General features: G+C 36.0%; 1 protein-coding gene across 2 annotated transcripts in view; it reads left to right on the forward strand.

Annotated features, from left to right (window-relative positions):
- The window catches only part of NKAIN2 (sodium/potassium transporting ATPase interacting 2), a 544,824-nt gene that overhangs the window by 436,974 nt on the left and 83,016 nt on the right, over positions 1-24,834 (forward strand). The window lies entirely within an intron of this gene.

The following is a 24,834-nucleotide window of genomic DNA, read 5'->3' on the forward strand; positions in this document are numbered from 1 at the left end:
GAGATGTCATCTGTTACGCTACTAGCAGCATGGAGTATAAAAAAAAGTCTTGATGTAGGAAGCTTTCCTTTTCTGAGCTATAAATGAAGTGCTGCTGAAGAAATACCCTACTGCATGGAAGCATTTAGAACAACTGGGTATACATGCAATGCTGCCTATTTTTCAGGTCTTTTGACAACTAAAAAATGCAAGTTGGATGTCCAACATGGACCTAAATGAGGTAACTCGCAAGAGTACAAAAGAAAATACAGCAGTCTGTGGTATGCCTGTTTTTAAGGAGGGCTTTTCTCCAGAAAAATATTTTGCAGGAATAAGATGGAATAAATTCAGGCAGTGTAATCCCCTTTGGAGCAGTGCTAATTCGTCTGGCACTAGCAGAAAGGCTGCAGAGGGAAATTTAGTTACTCTTATGGCTATCTACACAATAGTGACAAAAATCTAGAAATCGACAATATCAGATACTTTGGTACTCACTGGTATCCTGAGAGGTGAGGATTTTAAAATAAATCAAGAGTTCATGTGCAGAATGTACTTTTCTAAAAGCATTTCATTTACAGCATGATAAAGAGTGGTAGAAATTGCCAATAGGAAATCCCCAACCCATTCAGGCTCATGAAAAAAAGACTTCTAATTGCCTGAAATATATTTTGGATCTAGTTCTTGTTCAATTGTATTAATTATTAATATATAAAATAGATAAATTGCTCTTGCCTTTGTCTTTTAAAGGAAACCTCTAGGCTGGTGCTAACTAAATCAAATTCTAACCTTGTATCTTCATTAGGCAAAGTAAGGGAGAGAGGCAGTTTGGTCTAATGGACCAGAAACAAAGTGGGAAAAGAAGGGCTCTTCAGTCCTAGTGTATGAAAATCAAGTCACTTTTCTTTCTCAATTTCTCCACCTGCAGAGATTTTACTAGTGCTGCTATGTACCTCATGCTAGTCATTAATTCTAAAGTGCTTTGAAAATATAAGGAGTCAAATGTTGTTATTAAATCACTAAACAAAATAATTAAACTGTCTAAATAGAATTACAAAGAATAATTAGCAATTAAACTGGATGCTGTTATCTATGCTGTGTGATGATGAGAGCAAAACTAGGAGAATGCAAAACCCATCTGAATTCAGAAGAAATAAGTGCCAGTGAAAACAAATGTAAATTTATCCATCTTTTAATTCTAAATTCATTAAAATGCACCTAAACCACTTCTAAATAAACTGTTGCCTCATACTAAATGATCAAATTTAAATTTTATTTCCTTCCATTTCCAAATGAGTTTTGCAGTCCAGCTTCAGTTCTATATGATCAAGCAGACACTCCTTCCTCAAATATCAATGAAATGGAAGCTTCCAGTGATTTGATCACTGTCAGTCATAGCTATGCAGAATATATAAGTAATACTAGATTTGTAAAATAATCATTAGTCTCGGTATTCTTAAACCCAGATATGCCCCTTTACTACATGTTCAGATCTCAGTGGAAGTCCCTAGGAATTGTATCTGGCATCTTTGGGCAGAATATGGCATTTATTTTAGAAATATATATTTTTACAGTTTAATAGGTAAACAGTTAAACTGTTAAACACCTTGCTTTTCCAAGGGTTGTTTTGAAAACGAAGAAAAGCCGGGAGAGGTATGACCTGCAACCCTAAAAGAAAATTCAGCAACTACCTCAGTTCTTACTCACTTAAGATGAAAAAAAAAATCTTCTTTTAAGATAAACTATAGGTGTCATTGTCTACATGTGTGTGCTGACCTTTCTGTATGGTCCTGCTGAAGGTAATAGTCAAGCATAACATATATATTTTCAGAATCATAGCTTATTCTTGGGAATTACAGTTTGAGAGGAAAGCCCATCAAATACTTAAATCACTAAACTGGGATTTGGTAATTTGTTTCAAATCTTTGCTTTGCCACTGAGTTCTTCAGTCCCTTAGATACAGATTTTTCAACAGATTTAAGTGCCTGTTTCCTATCAAAATAGAAGTAGGCATCTAAATGGGCATTAGTCACTGCATGTCTTACTTCCCCATATAGAAAAAAGGCATAAGAATATTTTTCTGTAGAAAAAGGAAACTGAACATAAATACATGCAATATCTTGTTTTTTTCAGGTACAACAACTTGAAAAATTGATGCTGTTCTTCACAGAAAATATGAAAATGCTGATATTTCTGTTTTGTCTCAAACAATAGGTATATTAGGGATCTCAGATGCTAATACAGAGATGCAAATACTAGACACTTTGCATATAGAGTCAGACTGCAGTAAATTCAAATGAGCTGTTTTATGCAGGCACCAATCTGCTGACTTCTCACCAAGAATTAGGAATGTGGAGGAGGTATTCAATTTGCAATGCATTTTCTCTTTTAAAAGCCTTTTCAAATTGTTGTATCATCATTAAACACGTAAAAACAAGCACAAAACAGTAAAAATGTTTCTTCCTTTGGGTACGGTTGCTGCTAATCATTCAGAAGCAAACACTAAATTCAGGAAAAGATTCAAAGTGGAGAGTGGATACAACAGGATGTGTCTAGACTATATTTTCAGGTAGGGTAGCTTCAAAGATACTGAAAAGGAAATTATTTGGTGAATTGACCTATCACTAGCACTAAGTAAAAATATTGTACAGAATAAGACTCAAGGGCATTTCTTAGAATAGGACAGTAAAATCCATCTCAGTTGCCACTCACAAGAATAACCAGGTGGAGTCCCATAAAAATGTGCAGCAATTTTACAAAAATGCTTGCGTGACTTCCTGGAAAAAGTCTCATTTTCACAAGTGTTATAAATTCTCTGAAGTCTTTCTCTGAGATGTTCTAATAAAAGTATGTTTGATCATTTAATTAAACATCCCAGGGAATCTCAGTAAAGATTTAAGAATACTTACACTTACACACAAAGGTGCAATTACCTATAGATCCCCACAAACAACAAATTTCAGTACTTTTTTAATCAGAAAAGCACATGATTTAATAACAACTCTTAGATGAATGACCATTATCTGAAGCTTCAGTACTGAGTGGTCTGCCAGTTACTCTATATACTGGTGGAAGAGGTGTAAAGGTGAGTTCCCTTACTTTTTTATACTGTGTTGAATCATACAGTGCAGACATCGTATGGTCCCAATCCGGGTGGTAAAAACCACTGAGCACACCAGTTGAGTGATTAGGCAGCAGTCTGCTCAGAGACAGGTCAAATGCAATCTCAGCCTCAGCAACCGAAAGAATCTCAATGCACTATCCATGGGCGATAAGCAGAAGCAAATACAGAGTTAGGCTGAAAGTGAAAATGCTAGAGGTGTCCAAGTTGCAGAGTAGGTCACTGGACATGTGGAGGCCTGTGGTCTGAGCTATGCCATGAGCAAGGCACGTATGCTTGACTGAGATAGCATAGGGTCAAAGAGCGAGCAAGGAGAAGGAATAGACTGTCAGACGCCACCAAAGAAATTCTACAATGATCTGTAAGAGGCAGCTAGTGAATCTGCTGGGCAATTTATGTCTCAAGGGCCAAGAGAGCTCTTTAGGAAACTGACTGTCATTGCTTACTTGATATACATAACTGATATAACTGAGGCTTATAACTGGTCAGGGCACTCAATAAGACAGACCTTATTTCCTTTCCAGAAAAGAAGACGGATCCTTGTCAAGTCTGGGTCGTTTCATTAGTGGGCCTTTAGGGGGCTGTATGAGGTTGGCTGGGCTTTGGTTAAACATTCCTGTTCAGCTGTAATTATACCACATGGGTCTCAGCTTCCCAAGTATGCTCAGTTGTCCAACTATCTACCAAAGGTTACTATCCCCTCCGGCACAGGCTTTGAGTTGCTCATGAAGTACTTCACCTGTTTCAGTTTAAAAGAGGCATATAAGTTTAAATAATTTAACTAGACAGCTTTTGGTAAAGCAACTGATATTGACAGAACTGCTCTTGACTAAAGGATAGATCTGTGAACTTGGTAGCCTCTAATAAAGTGCAGAAATGAGGAGGTCTTCAGGCAGCCCAGATCCAGCGGAGAAAAGGGAGGTGTATCTGAAGCCTATGATACTAGCTGTTTATTCTGTTAATAGACTTGATCCAAGATAATAGACTGCATTGGCTATTCAAGGATAATTTTAAAGATTTTCAAGTCCATATGGATGAGCATTTTTTAATTTACATTTGTAAAAAAACACACACACACACACACAGAAGGTTTGAAGGGAAGTAGAATTAAAATATGAAGCTTCCTTTTGGAATTCCACCCCTGAAAAGCATTAAGACAAAGTGCATTACAGCTTAAAGAAGCACAATGACATCAAGAAACACTAATGCTATATGAATGAATCATCAAATGTACTGACTAAAAGCATGCAGAAGACATAGTAGCTCATATCATGGCCTGTTTGCACTCTATCATCCCATCTAGAATGTGCACACTCTGTGAAATACAAAAGGATGGACACAAAAGAATTAATTTTGTCCCATTTATCAGTCACCACCTGTTTTTCTGGATACTGTTCGATAACAAGAGAATAGTCTTCTCTATCTCTGTTCTGAGTTACATTATCTCTGATTAATTTCACATGTTTCATAGAATTGTGCCCCAAGAAAAAACTATTACATGACGTTTTGGAACTGAATACTGATATGGCATTAACAGCCTTTACAAATAAAGCTTAGGGGTTTAGATGACATAGTAAGCTAGGTCGAGTCACAGCAAACTAAGCCTTTTAGCATTGTGTATGTTCAAGTCAAATATATTAGTTTCTAATGAAAAAACTGGCTCAACAGCTTGAAGGGTTTTCTAGTGAGTTAAAATAAATGAGCACAGCCTCTCAAAGTCAGAAAGATCTAGTTTAAATCCCATAAAAGAATACTAGAAACAACCTGCCAGAGGGATCAAAAAGTGTTTGGTAACAGTAGTCACAATAGCAATGCACTTTATGATCTTGATGCACCACAGGATGCAAGTTTGGAATCAGAGCATTTTAAGAAATGAAAAAAAATTAAACTGGCCTATGTGAAAATGTGCAAGGACTTTTCTTCAACAGTATCTGTAATCTAGGTTTTATCCCTGGAGTTGACAAACAACCAATAAAGTCTAGCAAGTGTTTGCAGAAGTTTGTATGGTATACACATGCCTATGCACAATTTACATCCATTGGAGAAATAGTATTATAGTTGAAAAGTTGATGTGTCACACATTTAGAAACCCCAAAATAAAAGTTCAATTCTTTCCTCATTGGACATATATATTATGATGTAATGTTCACATCTTACTATTTTCCACAAAGCTACATCTCATGTAGCACATAAAGTACAGAACATTCACTTAATGCTCATCTGCTCTATGTTTTGTCTTCTCTTCTTTGTTCAGTAGATGTCTTGTGATATATTTATTTATTGCTATTCAAAATCTCCTACTTCTGCCTACTTCCTTTGTGGAAGGCTAGAAAAAAAGGAGGAAATGTGAATGGGAAATGGAAAGACACTATGCCTTTTGTTTCTCCTAAGCAAGCATTTTGGCTTGAATACGTATTCAAGTTGCTTCAACCACTCTTTCTATCAGAAAAGGGTAGTATTATACTATATGCCAGAGGACAAGGAGTAGAAAAATGAAGTATGACTTTAAAATAGCATTTTCACTGCAATAAAGATGGGTGATTACACTTTGTGTAGACAGAACCATGACAGCTTTGCTCTGTTTAGCTTAAATACTGATAGCCAGATAGCTACAGCAATGTGGATCTTACTGCACAAACCTATCCAGGGCCTCTAAGTAAGTGGCTGAACTCTTTTGTGAACTTTTTTCATTAATACTGTTATGCAAAATTAGTTAAATTAAAGCTAACACAGGCACATACATCCAAGCTGCAATCTCAAACCGAATTTCAGTGTCAAAAAATACATTTTTCTTCTTTGGGTGGTTCAGTTATGTGTGAGCCCTCAGACAAAGCCCTTGCTGAAATAACTCATGCTAATTTGTAGCATAATTATCATAATGACTAGAAGATAGATGGGATTCCACTAGAGATTATAAAATTAAAGGATTCATTAGACCAATTGTACTATGGTTATCAAAACAAAAACAAAAACAAAAACAAAAAAGTCTCAAGGTCTGGATCAGTTAAAATAGAATCAGAATATTTTTTTAAAATATACAGTTTTTATTAGATTAGAGAGGAATCTACAAGAACTCAAGATTCTGAAAATAAATACTGTGTATGCACCACGGTGTTAATGGGGTTGAAAGAAGGGTTGGAAAGTAAAGATTCTGCTCTGAATTTATCAGATGTAATCAAATAAATGTTATATATCAAGGCTATCAGATCATGTCCATAGATTTTTGACACAGAGATGTCTGGTCCTTGCATCATATCTGAAGGGGGCAATTGCATTACATGCAATTACATTCCTTTTTCTTCTTCAGATGGCAATGTCATACATAGTATCAGATCTATAGTTTTCCAACCCGATATATATTCATACACTCAAAGTGTACAAAACAGAAACAAAAGCTCCACTTTAAAGAGATTTCCCATTAAACTAGACAGTTCTTTTTTCTTTACTGACCCAGTTGTCGTGACTTGAACAATATATTAACATCAGCTAGTTTGCTAATAACTGTTTTCAGTATATTTTTATACTCTTCTTGTTTACCAAACTCAGGAGAAAAGTTTTTTATCTTGATAGATGTATTTGAAAGAGATTTCTAACTCAAGTATCAAATAAATAAACATATCTTTGGCTATGTTTTGTTGACAATAATATAGCAACATGTTAAAAGATTAAAATTTTCATAGATTTCCTGCTGTTCATCCTTTTCTATCCATTTTAGAAAAAACCTGACACAACAGATGAAAATGTTTCAGATATTCTCTTGATCAAAGGAAGTATTGTTCTGTTTTAATTTTGAACAAATGAATGTGTGCTTTTCTTTTCCTCCTGTAGGCAGATTAAGAACAGTGCACAGATATTTGGAGGTTATGTAGTGGTGGTGTTTACTAGTTAATAGTCGGAATAGGGCTTTAAAGAAAAGAATATAATTTCTAAAGGTCTAGATAAAGCCTTCTTTTTCAACTCAGAAAATCATAAGCAAGTGGAAACAGAATTTTAATGGCTGTCCTAATACAACCTCTATGTATAAACACATGTAACAAAACTGTAGTGGCTGTTATTTTTATGAGATGACTATTGAACATACAACACACACATAATTACACAAAAAATCCTTAAATTAACAGAGTGTATATATTTATTTATGTACTAAGCCACACATTAGAATCCAACATGCCAAATTTTTTCTGGTTTAGTACTAGGAAAACAGCTCTTCCTGCAAAATGTATGTGTTTGGGGGTATCAGTAAGAGATTTCAAAAGCACAATGCATGGAGCTTAATTCAAGTACATTTATATTAATAAATAGATTAATAAAATTTCCCCTAATATCAGTAGACTTTGCATAAGGCTCTCTTCCAGGTTCATGAATATTAAGATAAACAGGAAGTGATCCAAATTATCTTGTAGCTATCTGAAGTTCAGTCATTTAGTCTGTCATAGTCATCTAGGCCAGTGGAAAATCATTCTCTGCTTATAGGACATTTTATCCTATATATCTTTGGCAATTATTGTTAGGAGTGTTAGCAGTCACCTTCTAGTGCTCCTCTCCATTGATTATCACTCAACTCAGGAAAGTAGCTCTGACCAGATACCTGACTTTTAGATGGCTAAGGTGATATAATCCTGCCCCAATAATCTGTTTAGACATAGAATTTGATATTAACTTTATTACTATAAATTTTAGGTGGGTTACAGTATTTGATGCACTCAAGCAGTACTCTAGTAAAGACATATTTCTTCTAAAGCTCTTGTGAACTAATATCTTCACAGTTTATCTGATATCAGAGTTTATGAGATAAAATTCTGTCTTTGCTTTCCTTTCTCTTTCCTAATTCAGTATCACTTCTAGAATTGTCTTTTAAAACATGTAAATTCTGCAAATCTGGTAAAAGATGTAATTAAGATATAAGCAAGAGGAATCTATTCCCTGTAGTAGGTTATTGCACAAACAGGTTAATACCATTGGTAAATGACAAGGGTCATCATTCACTGATTTCACTCACTCAGTGTATTTAGAAAGCGAGAGAAAGTGAGGGTAAGTTTGTGTACACACACATAGGCATGTATAAAGGCATAGAGAGAGATACAGATATATACGCATGTATCTATGCATCAATTCAGTTCTGAGGCTTTCTCCTAAAGATGTGTATTCTTATTGGCTTTGAGACAGAACCAGTCAGATTTTCAGTCATGTTATGCAATAACATGCCTGGCAACTTAAAGAACTTAGTGTTATTTTCTAGCAACAGGCAGAGGCCTGCTAATAAGGCGTTTATGCAGTATATAGTTTTGTTGTGAACAGTTAAACAACAGGCAGTACTTGGTAAATAAATCTGAGTCTTTAGCTCCATAAAGTATAGCCAGTAAATAACCCCTCATTCACAAGATTTTCCATCTCATCTGATCAAGGAGTTCACAATCTTCCATTTGGGATTTATCAGAGACTTAGGTCTATCTTGTTACAGATCATTTCCATATTTATTCAGACTGTCTGCTCTGTATCAGAGGAATAATATATCTCTGAGAAAGCAATAACTGGATTTTAATAGGAAAGGTAAAGTATGGTTATTCACTCTGATTCAACTTTCAGTTGTAATATCAGAACCTCCATTTCACAGAGCTATATCTAGAGATCCAGAGAATGTGTTTATGTCTACTCGGCAAACACTGACACTAATAACTGATTTTAGTAATATTGAACAGAATATAGCTCTTGAGTGTAGAACAGAAATCATGAACTGTGATCTGCTCTTTATCAGGACAGCACGTTGCACATTAGTCCAATGATTAATATATTATGGGAAGCTAGAAATAGGAGCCTTAGCTGCTGGTATTTCTAAAGCGTATGAACTCTGTGCAGGGATCAAGAAACACTAGATCTAATACATCCATAGGCATGGTACATGAGTATCAGCTGATAGTTACAGGTAGAAGCACAGGGTGTTAAGTAGAAACTGGAATTATTCATGATAAATGATTGCCACAGGTATGACAGCAGTAAGAAGTAGAGTAATACTGAACAGGAAATTAGAACTTGACAGATAAGAAAATCATCATCTGAAAATGGAAACTAGGAAAATTATATTGAAGTTCATACAAAGAAAGAAAAACATGTATACATGATTACCTGTCTCACTAACCACAGGATCAGCTAATTACAGGTACATTGGCCTTTGCAAAAACTAGAAGAAATCAAGAGCTGTTTCTTTTTTTGCAAGCAATTTAAGTTTAAAAATTCAAAATCAAGGGATATCATATTTTAATCTTCTGAATAAAATATGAACCAAACATAGTCAATGCTAATAGAAGACATTTCTGATTCCAAAGTTTTTCAATTGTGTTACTGTATTTTATCAAATCAGATTAAGATTATATTCAACATTAAGACAAGATAAGCTTCGGGAAATTCTCCTGGCTTCAGGTTTGTGTGAAAAAAAAAATCTGGAGCCTCTTTTATTCCTATTCGGCCCATTTAATAAAAACACTTTATTATAGGGTTTTTTTTAAGTCTGACTATGTCTTGACCAAAATTTCTCTTTTTCATCTCTCTGAATGCTTGACTACTCCTTTATAGCATTATCTTGATGACTTCTAGTAATATTTTTAATAACTTATTTGTTGTTTCTGAAATCTTTTCTATAACTGAGTGTCTGTGACTTCCTTTTTTGCTTGGGGCAATTCAACATTTGTGTTCGGGTTAACAGTATCAGAAAAATTACTGGATGCATTCAATTTTCATATTGTCTCCTTTTCCTAAGACTGTAGTTTCCAGTCCACAAACCAATTCCTCCTTACAGAATTAGGGAAGAGACAGTCAACTGCAAATTGTATTGCATTCCTTTTTTTTTCTTTCCTGTGACTAGTTAAATCAACTTTGTCATGCCAAATTTGAATTCTACAGTAAGTTTTGATACTACTGTCAATACAGTGTCTGCTTTGCTTTATCTCCAGTTTTCTGGTGCGGCATTAGATTCTTGTCAGAAGAGGAGATGGATAGTTACAGTGGCAAAGGAAGTAGAAGTTTGGAATTTTTCTCTGGAGCATTACAGCCATGGCAAAACCCTGGCAGAAGGCTGGGAATCTGCCTGCCGAAGGGCTGAGACTCCAGTGCTGCAGCAGCCTGAATTCCCTGAGGTTTCAAGCTCTTAACTGTTTAGTCAATTGACTCAGAATTCATTTTTCTGTAATCACAGACTCCAGGAATTTTGTCTCAGAGTCCTCAGATTTCTTACACTACATGAGTTCATAAATGGTTTAATGACAAATTTCCAAAAAGTTCAAACAGGCTAAAGAATAGTTGTTCAAATGACCATGCATTTCTAGTACCAGTGCCACCTTAGAACCTCTATCTGCAGAAAATAAATGCTCTAAAACAACATTATTGGATCTTAGGTTGCGTGTGTGTGTGTGTGTGCACGCACATCTGTGTATGTATGTATACACACACACGTACATACACACACACGTATACACATATATACATATTGTGGCATATGACGACACAGACCTCAGGTAGGGTAGTGCAAAGATCCTTTATTGAAAAACACAATGGCCGGTTATATAGCAACCAAGCCCAGCCACTCTTCCGAGTATCTCCTGAGCATTGTGGCATCTCGTGATAGGTAGGAAGGCATCTCCTGATCCCTGGCAGACGGGCAGGACAGGCCCACCGTAGCTGCTGGCACGTAGGCAGGAAGGCACACCATGACTGCTGGTACGTAGGGAGGAAGGCACATCATGGCTGCTGGTACGTAGGGAGGAAGGTACATCATGATCACTGGCAACTCACGTGCACACATTCTGGCCACAAATCATAGTTACCACATCATCACTTTCTGTCTTAGAGATTCTCTGCTGTCTTACACAGTGCTATTCTATTTTGGTCCCCAACAACATATCATCATTTATTTTTAATCTGAACTATAGGTACTCAAAGGTATCTGTACTTCGAATTTTATTTCCTAAGTATATGAAGCTGAATCAAAAGCAGATACCTGCATTTGAGTTAGCATTTAGACCTGCTCTAAAGCCAGCAGAGAAAAACAGGGAATTTTAGGGTGTGATTCACCGCATACTGAAGAAGACCTCTACAGCAGGCGAGATGACTCATCTCCTGAGGATGCCGACTCAGCTCCATTGACTCTAAAGATGACTAGCTCAGAGGTAGACATCAAAAGCTAGAGAAATGAATTCCAGCCATTCCATTTCATACTCTACTTTGACAGTCCCACAGAATGGACTGCAGTGCTATAGCACTCACCCTATCAAAAGTTGGGAACCCAAAAAAGGAGATATAATTTTAATAGAGAATCATTCACTTAAAATTGCTTCTCGAAATGAGTGTCTCTCCTCTGGCATTAAAATTGCTCATGCCTCTTAGAGAACACCAGGGAAAAGCATTATATTTAAATTCAGTTATGTTTATGCCTTACATGTTGGGCACTTCCAATTATTATATTAAATATATCAAATCTCAGTGGAATGACTGGTGATAAGTGTTACATATTTATAAATATTATGTATTCCCAGAACCACACTTTCAGTTATTAGAATTATTGACTCGCATTGCTGAATGACTCAGTAGGACATTTAGTCCATATCCGCAACCTAAATTTGTACGAAAAATGTGACAAAAGTTTGTCTAACTTATTCTTAAATGCCAGCAACAACATATTCCCAAGCAGTCTGTTCCTGTGATTTCATATTCCTTAACTTTAGAAATTCTTTCTTCCCCAAGATCTAACCTGAAACCTCCTCTTTGCAGTGTAGTTTTGCTCCTGGGCCAGTGATGGATATCTCCATCATAGACAGGGAAACAGGTTACTCTGTTCTTTTCAGCAGCCAGTTATGCTCTCAGTCTTCTCTTTTCTGAGCTGAGAAATCCCAGTTCTTTCTGCCTTTTTTCGTAGGTCTTGTTCTCAAACATCTACTCATTCTAATTGGTCCCTTCCAGCCTTTCTCCAGTTAGTCCACATTTTTTGTTAAAATCTTTCAAATTAAACCTTGCCAGCACTAAGCTAGCCTGAATTTTACCAGTGCTCCAGATTACATTCTTATTTACGTGACTGAGAAGATGACTCCTTTTATCTGCAACAACACAGCACTGTTGACCCCTATTCAGTTTGTAAACCATGACAACCTTTCAGTCCTTTGCTAAAGGACTACTGCCTAGTCAGTTGTCATCCATCCCATATTTGTGCATTTAGTTATTTCAGCCTAAGCATAGTTCTTTGCACTTGTTCTTGCTGAGCAGCAACACATGTTCAGAACATATCTCTAGATTCTTAAGATGATTTTGAATGTTACTCATGTCCTCCTTGCTTGTACTTGCAAGCTCTCAGTACATATTTGATAAGTCTATTATCTATTCAATCATCCATGCAATTAATGAAAATTTAGTAGTACTGGATCCACAACAGACCTCAGCATAGCATCGTTTGAATTATCTATCTATTATGACCAAGGACTATTGAAATTACTTTCTGAGTATAGTTTTATAGTTTTCCTTCTTAAAAGAATGTCTTATGGTAGGACAAAACCAGCAAGATGTAATATATCTCAGTTCTGACAACATTAAACTTTGTCTCATTTGACATTTTCTTCGGTATGCTAAGGAATCTCAGTATACTTGCCATAATATGGGACAAAATCAGCCAAAAAACCATACCAAGAATGAAAAAGATACCCATGTCATCATCAGTATACAAGGATATATTAATGGAATCTGTATATGTCTTGGAAAGTGTTTACTGTCTGAAAGTCTGGACTCAAATAACATTTTAATTTCATGTGCTGTGAAAGTCCCATTAATTTAATGGAATTATCGTCAGTACAAAAAATGAAATAATTTCTTAAATTATTTAGGACTAAGCTGAAAAATATGTGAGGGTAACTTGATGATGAACAAGATGCCTTGTGCTTAGCTCATGTTGTAATGCTATGCAATTAAACACTATATTGTAATGCTGAGGTGCATAAGGCCAGGGTTGCACACAGAAGCTGGAGCTTGTCATTTCCTAACCTTAGGGTTCTAAACTATGTGATCTTTATTTTCAGGCCTGATTGTGCCATTAGTTTTTAAGCTGAAACCCCATTTGTTTTAATAGAAATGCATACTTTAAATGTAACAATACTTTACAGATCACCCTTCAGATGAAAGTAAAGTGTTTATTTTAGGTTGAAAGCATATATGGCTTCAATGCTACCTTCCCTGGACAATTTCAGCTCCAAGTGAATTCAAAATTGCACCAACACACATTACAGATGACTGCCCCTCAGGGAAGTTTTAATACTTTTGATGCCTTTGTCCAAGAAATATTAAAAATCAGTGATGTTGATGGAAAAGCTATGTGCCTTGTAAACAAAAGATCCCTCTTGTAAGTAATTTATTAGGAGAGTTTTACCCAAAGGAAAGGGACAGAGTGCATGTGGTTTCTTGCTAGCACTTCGTAATGAAATAATTATACAGATACTGTAAAACTTATTGAAGGTTATATATTTTTCCATTGGGCAGTTATATATTTCCGTAAAGATATTTTTACCAACCCTATATTTAATAAACCAGGTATCCTGTGTTTATTCCTTGACACAAAATTAACTCTACTTCTTTGAATTCACAGCATTTTGCAATATTCTTAAACATCAGGAAATCAAAAAAGAGCTCTTTGTATCATTCTTCCCCTGCAAGTGCTCTATTGTGTATACCAGCTTTCCAATTCAAAGTAATAAAAAGAATTGATCTTCTAACATCTTGACACTGGAGTTCCTCTAATTCTGCATTAGCACTAAACACAAACAAAAAATTTAGTATAAGCAGCCCCAAGAGACAGTTCAACCAGATTTCTGCATTTCCCTGGGCTAAATCAGCTACTGAAAACTTAATTTAAGAAACTGACACAGACACCACAGTTAGAATGCTAAATCTACTCCCTGTCAGTTTCTTAAATAAAGTTTTCAATCACTGATTCAGCCTACAGAGATAGAACTCTGTTCTAGTTGCCTCTCTTAAGCTATGCTCATTAAAGATCATTACTCCTAGTGTTTCATCTTAATCCTGACTGGAAACTGGAGGATCTTTGGATTCAGAGATGCATCTTAAGCAGAATTTTAGTTAGCTTGCATGAAATGCTTGTAAATAAAACATGCAGGCAGAAGTATTGTGATGGTATGAGTCAAGTGGAATGACTGAGAGAGAGAGAAAACATTTTAGGAAAAAATTCCTAAAATTTTTGAACATCTTCACTGTTTTATTCCAGCTTATATGTGATATTTTCAGATAGGGAAGGGCCCTAATCATAGGTGCATCATTAAAAACCTGTATGGCATCTTCAAGACAAACATTTATGCCACTCCAATGCCAGTTTTTCTTTCTCCATGCCACTGAAAGAGACACCTCTAGGTTGCCTCAAGGCAGAAAGCATGTAAGTTAAAAACCTACTCTTGAAAGTCTATTCTGAAAGTATGCTTTCTCTTTGGAGTTAGATCATGGAATAGTTAGCAGCCCAGTGGACAAGTCATACCTGAGTTACTGGGTTCTTATTAGTACTGTGCTCTCCAGTATGTTGTAGTAGGATTTTGAGGGACACATCCCATGATCTTTATGCAGCAAAAAGCCAATTCATTGCGTAATTAGGGGCTTTTTTGGAGACCTACAGGAACATTTTTTTAATTCTTCAAGGGAATACATTTTGTATCACAGGATAATTTAGGCCGGAAGGTCACTTAGTACAACTCTCTTCTCAAAGGAGGGCCAATTAGATTGTATTGTTCAGGCGCTTTTCCAGTCAAGTTTTGAATGTCTCCAGGGGTGGAGATTCCATCACCTCTCTGGACACCTGCTCTAGTGTTTGACCATATCATAGTAAGAAAAAAAAAGAAAAAAATCCTTAAATCTAGTTAGAAATTACTGTGTCCCATCTTGTGTTTATTGTCCCTTGTCCTTCTGCTGTGCACCTTTGAGAGGGGTCTGGCTATGTTTTCTCTAGACCTACCTTTCACTAGGTAGTTATGGGCAGCAGTGGGATCCCCCCTGAGCCTTCTCCTCTTAATGCTGAACAGGTCCAGTGCCCTCAGCCTGTCCTCCTATGATAGATGCTCCAGACCCTTAGTCATCTTTGTGGCCCTCTGCTGGACTTGCTCCCACAGCTCCCTGTCCCCCTTGTACTGGGGAGCCCAGCACTGGACACAGCACTCTAGATGTGGCTTCGCCAGAGCTGATTAGAGGGAAAGGATCATCTCCCCTGACCTGCTGGCAATGGGCTGCCTAATGCAGCCCAGGATGCTGTTGGCCTTCTTTGCTATGCTGGCTCATGGTCGGCTTGGTGTCCTCCAGGCCCCTCTGCAGCCCTTTTCTGCAGAGCTGCTCACCTGCCAGTCAGTGCTCAGTCACAAGAGATGGAGTTTGAATTCTCACTGAAAAGTGATCAGGTTACTAATTAATATGAAACCAGAGCTTGAGGCTTCTTCTGCCTTTGAAACAAATCAATGTAAATTTGAACTGCAAGGCAATTTTTCCTTTTGCACAACCCTGTGAGTTGGAGCAAAGCATCAAAACATGAGTCTCCTGTAATAGTGGAAGTGGCATTTCATATGAACTGTCATTAAACTATTGTTAAGACATAGCTTATCTAGTAATCGATCTTTAAGGGTGCCTACCGGATACAAGATCCTACTCTTCAATTAGTAGGCTATTCTGCATTGCCTTTTACAAAAATATCTCCTTTATATTTGCACTTAATATCTGAAATAAAATGCAGGGACAAACCATGTTTTAAAATGGGAGTATATGAATCAGTCTGCATTATTTTATTTTATGTTTATTTTTACAACTTAACTTTATTGAAAAGAGAACAAAGCTTTTACAGAGAAAAGAAGATAGAAGCATACAATACAAAGTAGTATTTGTTATATCATTAAATAACATGGTTTATTTGTTAACTGCTGCATCTTCAAATATCGGTGAAAATATTTGTTATCTAAGGGGAAGGAGAAGCAAATAATGGGAATCAAAAGCTGTTGTAAAGAGTTTTAGAATGAAACAGTATGATATCTAGAAAGTGTCTTGTTCTCACCTAATAACGCTATTAGTTCAAAACCATAACCCTGCACCCTGAATCTGCATGATATTTCTTTTGCATGTTATGTATGCTATGTTATGTATGCTATAGATAACTGTATCTGTAATCTTATGTATGCCATAACTTTATGTCTGTTATACAAACTGGTGCTAAAGATAAGATGTGCAAAATAGTGAATCCTTTTATTGAACTGATTTTGCCATCTTAAATTAGGTATTCTTATATTCTGCAGATAGTCCTGCATGACTTAGCAGCATTGCATGCAGAGTAGTCAACATGTAGAAGAGTGGCAGATAATTAATCTATGGATTAGTAGCCTTAGCTGATTTAAATTGCTACTTTTTCTTTTACGGTACATGAGGTACTTTCCTTCATACTAGCTAAAAATCTAGCATGGCATCGTAATATTATTCCTTAAGGTGTGCTTCTGAAAACTTTATAGAAAACATACATTTATCTAAAGTTATGCACTGAATCTTTTAAAATGGCCTCAAATTATTCTTACGAGGCTGTAGTTTACTAAACTGATGGGCATGGTCATCCTTCAGTAGTAGCTCACAAGAAGAGCGAAATACGCTTTCTGAATGAAGGAAAGAGGAGATTTGAACCCATGTCACCTACACTGAATAAGTGGAAGTGCTAGCATTTTCCATTTCAATTTGCAAATGCTGCCTAAATGCCCTAATGAGTCTAGTTTAAAAAACTCTAACATTTTCTTCTGTAAATGTTGAAATGAATCCTTTATGGTGTTGTTCTCAATCTTGTTGTTTTCATTTTTAAGCTAAAACTAGCCTCCAAATTCAGCTGAAATTCCTGAGTAGTCTCGGATTCTTCAAAATTATTTCTGAGGTACACTGCAGGAAAAAAAAGAAATTACCATCTCTAGAATAGAAGAAGCTGTGAATCCCATTTCTTAGCAGTAATTCAAATAATATCCTTAGTGTAACTTCACAAATGCAGGGAACAGCCAATATACAAACCATCCTGAATTCACTGCGTGTTCAAGATAAGTTAGATCTTATTTCTGTAGTTAGATAAGAGTAGTGGATAATCAAATTAGTTTTCATAAAACTAATCTGTGGACCATGCTAAGTGACATAATATCACTCTACAAAAAGAAAGAGCAGTTTCACTTACTGTTAAATTAATTACTGCATGTAAAGTGAAAAGAGTTTGATATATCAAATCTGAATATAGCCTTACATATTCTAATAAATATCCTCATGTGCAAGGACATGAATGAACTCTTTATGAATGAAAGTTAGTCACATGGCCCTGTGACAATTTTTTTCTTCATTTAAAAAATAAACAGAACCACTGAGATACGTACTGAAGGTGTTTTTCAAAATCTGTGGGGTAGCTATAGCCAGATGTTTTTACACTGAAAACTATGTCATCTGGTAGAGTTGCACCTATGCGATCCCTTGAAGTCAGATAAAAGTCATATGTAGGTTGAAAATATGTCAGACTAAAAGTCAGAAACATTCTTGCTACAAATATTCAGCAGTATTGCAATAGAGACTGCTATATTCAGTCTTTGTGCACACCATGCTGTGTATTCATGTTGGTTTGCTGGCCTGACTTTTGTTCTACTGGCCCAAATTTGCCAGCTACCTGAATGTTGTATGACTTCAGATCTCAATCTAAATCTGTGGATGATGAAAACTGTTAGCTTCATCAATAGTGACCTAAACCATGGTGATAAGTAAACGCAGAACAGTTGTTCCTTACCCCATACCAGTTCTTTAACAGGACAGAAGGGTTATATCGAGATGGCCCACGTTGCAGTGCTCTCTGTTCTTTCTTATCTATCTGTGACTGGCTTCCTGCTCAATGTCCTATGTAGGTTCTCTAAGTAGCTTTTCAGGGTCCTTCAGAAATACTTAGCACCCTCTTTCAGCTGGGCGCTCTCTATTTACTTCAGAGGAATTCAAACCATTTAAATATGGCTATTTTATTTCGTATTGAGAATGCAGGTGGGTTGTGAGCACTAGCTATGCATTTTAACTTGCTGCTTTAATTTGTTGCAACCTCTTCACAGAAGTAAATTCTCTTGGAAATATTCATCCAGGCTAAATCTGAATCAAACTGAATAAGATGGTTCTAGATACTTTTTAGTAATTTCACCCAGGCTTCTTTTTATTTATCGTGAAATCTTGACACACACAAACTCCGTGCTGACTAGAAGTGCTTAAACTATCAGGCACTGTGTACAACATGTATTAATCCTCAGCTGGGTGTTTCTTGAAGTACTTCTGCATGACAATGATCTCATATTTCCTAACACCTTCTCTGGGATAACAACTCTGATCTGAGAACTCTGTTGAAGTCTACTTACTGTTTCCTGTACACTCTGCATTTTGTGGATGTAATATCAGAGGCTGGTTCAATCAGAAAAAAATATGTATATCTCCATTGTAGGCATGAGGTCAGCTCAAGAGTCATGGATGATCATGGTGATTAAGCAAAGTGTTCTTGAGATGGTTTAACAACTTAGAGCAAACCATTCATTCTAGAAAGGGAAACACTTTAAGCATATTCCTTTGATCCTATTATTTTACCAAGGACCTAGACCTTTCCATTTGTAGCCTTGTTCTTAGCTCACTGGAAGCTCTGCTCAGTCCTTTGGATATTATCCAAATGTAAGATGTCCTTGTACTTAGAATGTTTTATTTAGAATTTGGAGGTTATTTATATTTGCCTCTGCAAATTCTAAGCACTATTGATCTGTGTATTTGTCTGGATAAACCAAGACATGAGACATATTTACTTTACCATTTAAAAAGAAGAAAAAAAAATTCATCCTGAGAGACAAAAGAGCTAAAACTTGTTTAAAAGCATTCTGTCCTGTACATGACCAATACAAATATAGTGATATTTCTGCAAACTGTGAAATCATCTGTTCCCAATTAAATATGGACAACCAGTGTTTGGGAATATTCATAATACTCACCTCATTTTGAAAAGAAATTCAGGATGATACTGAATTTAGAATGACTGTAAAACTCTTTTCTAGTTTTGCTTTGTGAAACACAGTTTTTGTGTGGGAAGAATATTGTGGAGAGAGCCTAAATTCTGCTATCCAGTTTCTAACTATGGAACTCTGCCCTAAATCAGGGCACACTGTTCCACACTGAAGCTGAAAATTTACTCTCTAATATACCTGTTGGATCATCATCTGGGAAATCTGGGAATAATTCCATGCCAGTTAGTAGTCTTAAAACAGTGTATATCAATTGAAAGTGGAAAACTGCCCACTTTATAGCTGCATTAACAAAGTTTCTAGGCAAGTCTGTCTATTTTCAAGAGAGAATGGTGATTTGTCAAAACTGAAATTTTTCAAAACAAGGTATTAAATTCATCACAATTTCCTTCAAAACTTTCCTCCATTCTAGAATGGTATTGCTGGTTACAGTGTGGTGAGAAATAAAAAAGTTCTCATAGAGTGAACCACTATGGGATGTGGGGACCTTTGTCCAGCCGCCTTTTTCATTGTTTTTTATCATTCTACCAAGCTTAAATCATCCAGAAAGACAACTGCAAAAAGTTTTATAATATTCTAGTGCTTGGGACTCTCACTAAATTTGTGGAAGACTCAGATTCAGATTTCTATGTGATGGCACAAAGACTGCAACCTCTCAAGTCCCAATGATAAGTGACTGTACATTACTCAATATTGGGATGGACTTGCTTCTCCTAGTCTCAATAAAAAAATCCTAAGGATCCTAGTCCAGAACGCTCTTAGTCTAAAAATATTCTGTTTAAATATGAAAAATATTCATGAGATAGTAGTAATCACTTTAACCTTGCAATACAAACTGCAAGTTTTTACTTTCTTTTTATGATATTTTTAATTGAAGAAGTATATAGATAGAAACTTCTTGAACAAAGCTGTTAATGAAAAATGTTGATGCTGCTGAACTGAGGGCATTAATATTCTGGAGTTTAGCAGAATATCTTTTTTTTTAATAAATTGTAACAGAACAGAACAGAATTGTTAGGTTTGTCAATGTAGATATTCCAATGCTAGAATAATATGAAGATCTTAATTAAGATAACATTGATTGCAGCTCTAACAATTTCATAAGATTATTGATAGGAATGGTATAACAGAGTAGTAAATTACAGTGTCAATCTCTGTATTGTAGTAGCTATGCTTTTTGAGGACTATTTTACAGTATTTTGTTCATATGACCATCTCGTTTCATTTTAGAATAGAAAATCAGCACACCTGAGTGATCTCTTTCTCTCATGCTGATGTCTTTATAAGTAATTCATTGAGATCTTTGGATGTACACTACCCTAGAAATCACTTAAGATACATTTGGAGCATTTTCAGCAGAATACTGAGAAGAGCTAACAGTGAGATAACTTCTGCTTTTTTCATGGATAAACTTCAGAAGTAAATCTGCTGGATGGATTCAGACTGATTCAATCTTATCTCATTAATGGCATATAGGTAAATCATATTCCATATCACATTTGGAATTATACTGATGCAACATTGTTATGTAGGAGGAAATTCAAAGCCAGAATTTTGAGTTACTGAAAAAAAATATTCAAATGAAAGGGAAGGAATTACCCATGTAGGAAAAAGTAAAATAGAGAGGATAAAAATCAGTTAAGATGCAATAGGATAAAAAAGATTTAATAGTGGAAATCCATGATCCCTACACAATTGTACAATAATCATAATATCAACTGTGGGTAAGAAAGCAAAAAAAAAAAACAAAAAAAAACCCCACACAGCTGCCACGCTGTATTTTGACCCTTCAGTAAGAGCAGTTGTTTCTTTAGACAGAAAGAGTCCGCTTGAGTAAGAAAATGGTACTGCCTGATGGGAGCTACTTTTAGTGGAAAAGTGAGATAACATAAGGAAAAACTGCCTGTAGAGGCCTCTGTGCATCTGAGGCATCCAGAACTATAGATCCTTTCAGACACTGATCTTTTATCACTGAAACCTTGTGTGACCATTCATATGATCATTCCAAGCAGCCTGTTCTTGCTAGTTTGGGTTTGAAAAATGAAACAAGGAGTTGCATGGTTGTAGCTGACCAAACTTGTACTGAAGCTTGGCAGATCTGCACAGGTTTCAGCAATTCCTAATTAGAAACAAGGAAGAATCTCATTTCCCGTGACATGGCGAGCCACGAGCACAGAGGTCAATACAATTTAATTTCCCTGAGTCTTCACAATCTCTTGTACTTTCAAAGCGAATAACCCTGAATCACTACTGCCTTTCTTTCTGCTTGGATTTCTCTTGGATTCTTTGACATCAGCTGTTCCAAACTGCACCAGCACACCTAACAAAACCCTTGCAATAAGTAATTATTACACAGAGATAGTATACACATTAATATATAGTAGTAGTAATATACACACACTGCCTAACTACCTTGGTTTTGAGCACTGCTGGCCTGTTGCTGCTCCTTAATGAAAAGAAGGCTATATTTATTCCTAGTAACTCTTACAAAGCTTTCTACTGCTGTGTTCTGTCATTAGGTGTCCTCAGTCAGATGTGCAGAAATATTCCTCAGCCAGAAGTGTCGTGCACTTAACCCCAGACAAAGCTGTTATGTACTGTATTAAACACAGACACAGAACCATCAGGATTCTGTATTTTTCACAAACCAAGCTAGAATGAAATTACACACTTACTTTGAAGATGTCTGAGCTTCTAATGTCTGTGAGATCTCCAAGCTCTAGTTTTGTCCAGTCCAGCAGTACCACTCCTGACCACTTCAAATACCATGACACCTCAAGAACAACAGCAAAGATGTCCTACTGAATATTTTCCTCTGATATTCCCCTTGATGAATAGCAAAATCTACTTTAATGCACTGATTTTCATTAACAGGCTTTACAAATATCATCTGGATTTACAAAAGCATCACAGTGATCATCAGTAAAGCTCATACAGATGTATTTCTGTGTACATGAAGGAAGCAGCTGTTTGTTGAACTTAGGATAATAAAATTTTCCGTGACATATAAACTGTGAACAACACCGTATCAACATGCCCAATGTGTATCAACAGTTCTTGCTAAGTTTCATAGTTCCAAGGCTTATTAGACCATTTCTCTACATTTCTCTGAACGTCTGAGCCACAGATGTTGGGAAGAAAACATATGGCAAATACACAGGAGAGTACAAAATTTCCCTGCTTCCAGCACAGTCTTCATCTATGTCCACTAAAAGTATATTCAAACAGTGAACAGAGTAAATATCAAGAGAGCTTATTAAAGAAGAATTCTAAATGTTTCCAATATAATAGCTGTTAATGATAGATATATTATCTTCACTTTGGTTCACACAGTTCTACAAGGACATTCAGGTCCTTATCAGTTTTCTCATTAAAAAGTAAAACTTTTCATACACTGGATATCCTTCACTGTTAAACAACAGGAAATGTTCTTCTAATCTGGTTGCACCTAGAGGGAGACAGTTTGAAGGTTATGAGCAAGATCAAAGCCCATAATGTTTAATACCTGAGAAGGTCTGACTTTGTGCCATAGCTGACTTTGTACTAAATAGGCTCCTTCTGCGTTTATTCTTATCCCTCATGCTTTGGGGGTAAGAATTTGCAGGGACTAATTTATGTGCTTGCTTGTGAAAATCGGACTTCATTAACAGGCTTTTTCCAGTCGTATTTGTACTGAGACATGGATGATGCCTGGTCTTACCAGAACTAAATTTCACCTCCACTTACTATTTTGCTTTCTGAACTTGGCCTCTGTTTCTTAATTAATTAGACACATAATAGCTATACTCTTTAAAAGTCTTCTCAACCACTTCATTCAAAGTTTTCCAATATTTAAAGTCCAGGCTTTCAGTAAAAGTTGTTTATTTGTTTTTTTTCTAATATCAAGGATTAAGGGAGATAACACTCTTGCGACAGGTATCAGGACTACTGTATGAACAGAGGAAAGAACACAGCATTTTACTGATTGATTGGGGATAGAAATAGAATACAGATCTGATACAGATCTGTAGGTTGTTCTTTAACTTTTAGTGATAATCACTAAAAGACTATTCTTGAACAAAGCCAGATTATTAGTCCTAATCACAGCATTCAACTAAAGTGCCAAAATACAATTTGGAAGCAATGGAATTTGCTAAATGTAATAGTGAATTATATCAGAAAATCTTGCAGGGATAAATTCAGGGAGGAAGAAAGCTGGATTTTGTGAAGTTGTATTTACATAGGTAATTATAAAGATTTTACTGTGTAATTATATTTTCTGTGTAACTTGGAGCTTTACTTGTACTTTTAACCAAAAGCAGTTTGGACTGCTGCACCTTGTGTAAGCAAGCATAATTGTCTTTAAAGCAATGAAGTTCTCGCTAGAGAGTCCAGTTTTGATCTTTATGTTTAGCTCCTCCTAACACATTTTAACTTCACTTGGCAGATGCCTAACAAATATTCAGTCCCTGTCAGCTAGTTTATTCCTTTCTTTTTCAAGGAATACGTTTTTCATCCCTTGTCTGCACTTCATAAAATATTTTTAGTCCATCATGATTCTTCTGAATGTATTGCAAACGATAAAATAGAGCCAAACAATGTGTCCTATTCATTCATATTGCTGCTCTGATAAGAGACTAGAGGTTAAGAATTTTCCATGGTAACCAGAATGGCTTAAATATCTTCTGACAATAACATGATGGATTTTGATTTTAGTCATTCAGGAATAAATCCGTTACTTCAAGCAACGTTACTCGAAAGATATTCACCCATTCTTCAACCTCTTACACTGGGTGAGAAGGACTTTGTGCTACAAAGGAGCCATAACAACCCTGACTCCAGAAAGAAGAAGAGCTTCCTGGCTTGGATGCTGGGGGAAAATGTCCATTGACTGTACTTTAAGGCAGACAGACTCTAGCAGACACCAGAGTAGCAGGTGTGCTAGAGAGAGGTCCAGAGACAGGCGAGGTTTGATGAAGGTGAAGGCATATAGCCATAGGCAAATATGTCTATTTTTGGAAAATTTGGGCTGTTTATCCAAATGTTCACAGTAATCTTGATTGCCTTCAAAACGCTTGAAGTTAGTTGCATCAATAAAATTTATGGGAAGTATCATGGGTTTATTCATATAGCTAATCTGCTATATGGCTTTTCTGACAATACAGGGTAGTTATTCATTGCAGCAATATTTGTGGTCCTTCCTGCCATCTGACAGTTGGGTATGTTTATGCAGGGTAACTTTTTTTTTTTTTAATGTACCAAATTTCTGCACTTTAAGACTGTAGTGCAACTTCTAAAAGACCTTTCAATAAACTATAGTGTCAAGTGTAAGCACTGATTGATTGACATGTCAGTCATGACACTGTCCAAAACCTCACTGAATAGAGTTACATTTGCCTGATTTAGTGCAAAGAGGGAAAATAAGTGGAAGTGAAAAATGATTATTTTTGAAGGGAGGGAACTATAGACACAATGTATCTACTTCAGAATAGGCAATCTGAATGGTGATTATATTCATTTTGGCATGGTAAAACTAATTAAATAGTTACATTTTGAAATCTTTATGAGAATCTTAATTATTAATATCATCAACAGGCTGAAAAAAATGTAGGTTAGGTGTGGGGAGAGTTTGGCTCTGCAAAGACATTACTTAAAAGCAATCTTATTTGCATGACTGAGCACACATGCACACAGACTAGATAC

Source organism: Dromaius novaehollandiae, chromosome 3 (genome assembly GCF_036370855.1).
Source record: "Dromaius novaehollandiae isolate bDroNov1 chromosome 3, bDroNov1.hap1, whole genome shotgun sequence".
Classification (NCBI taxonomy): domain Eukaryota; kingdom Metazoa; phylum Chordata; class Aves; order Casuariiformes; family Dromaiidae; genus Dromaius; species Dromaius novaehollandiae.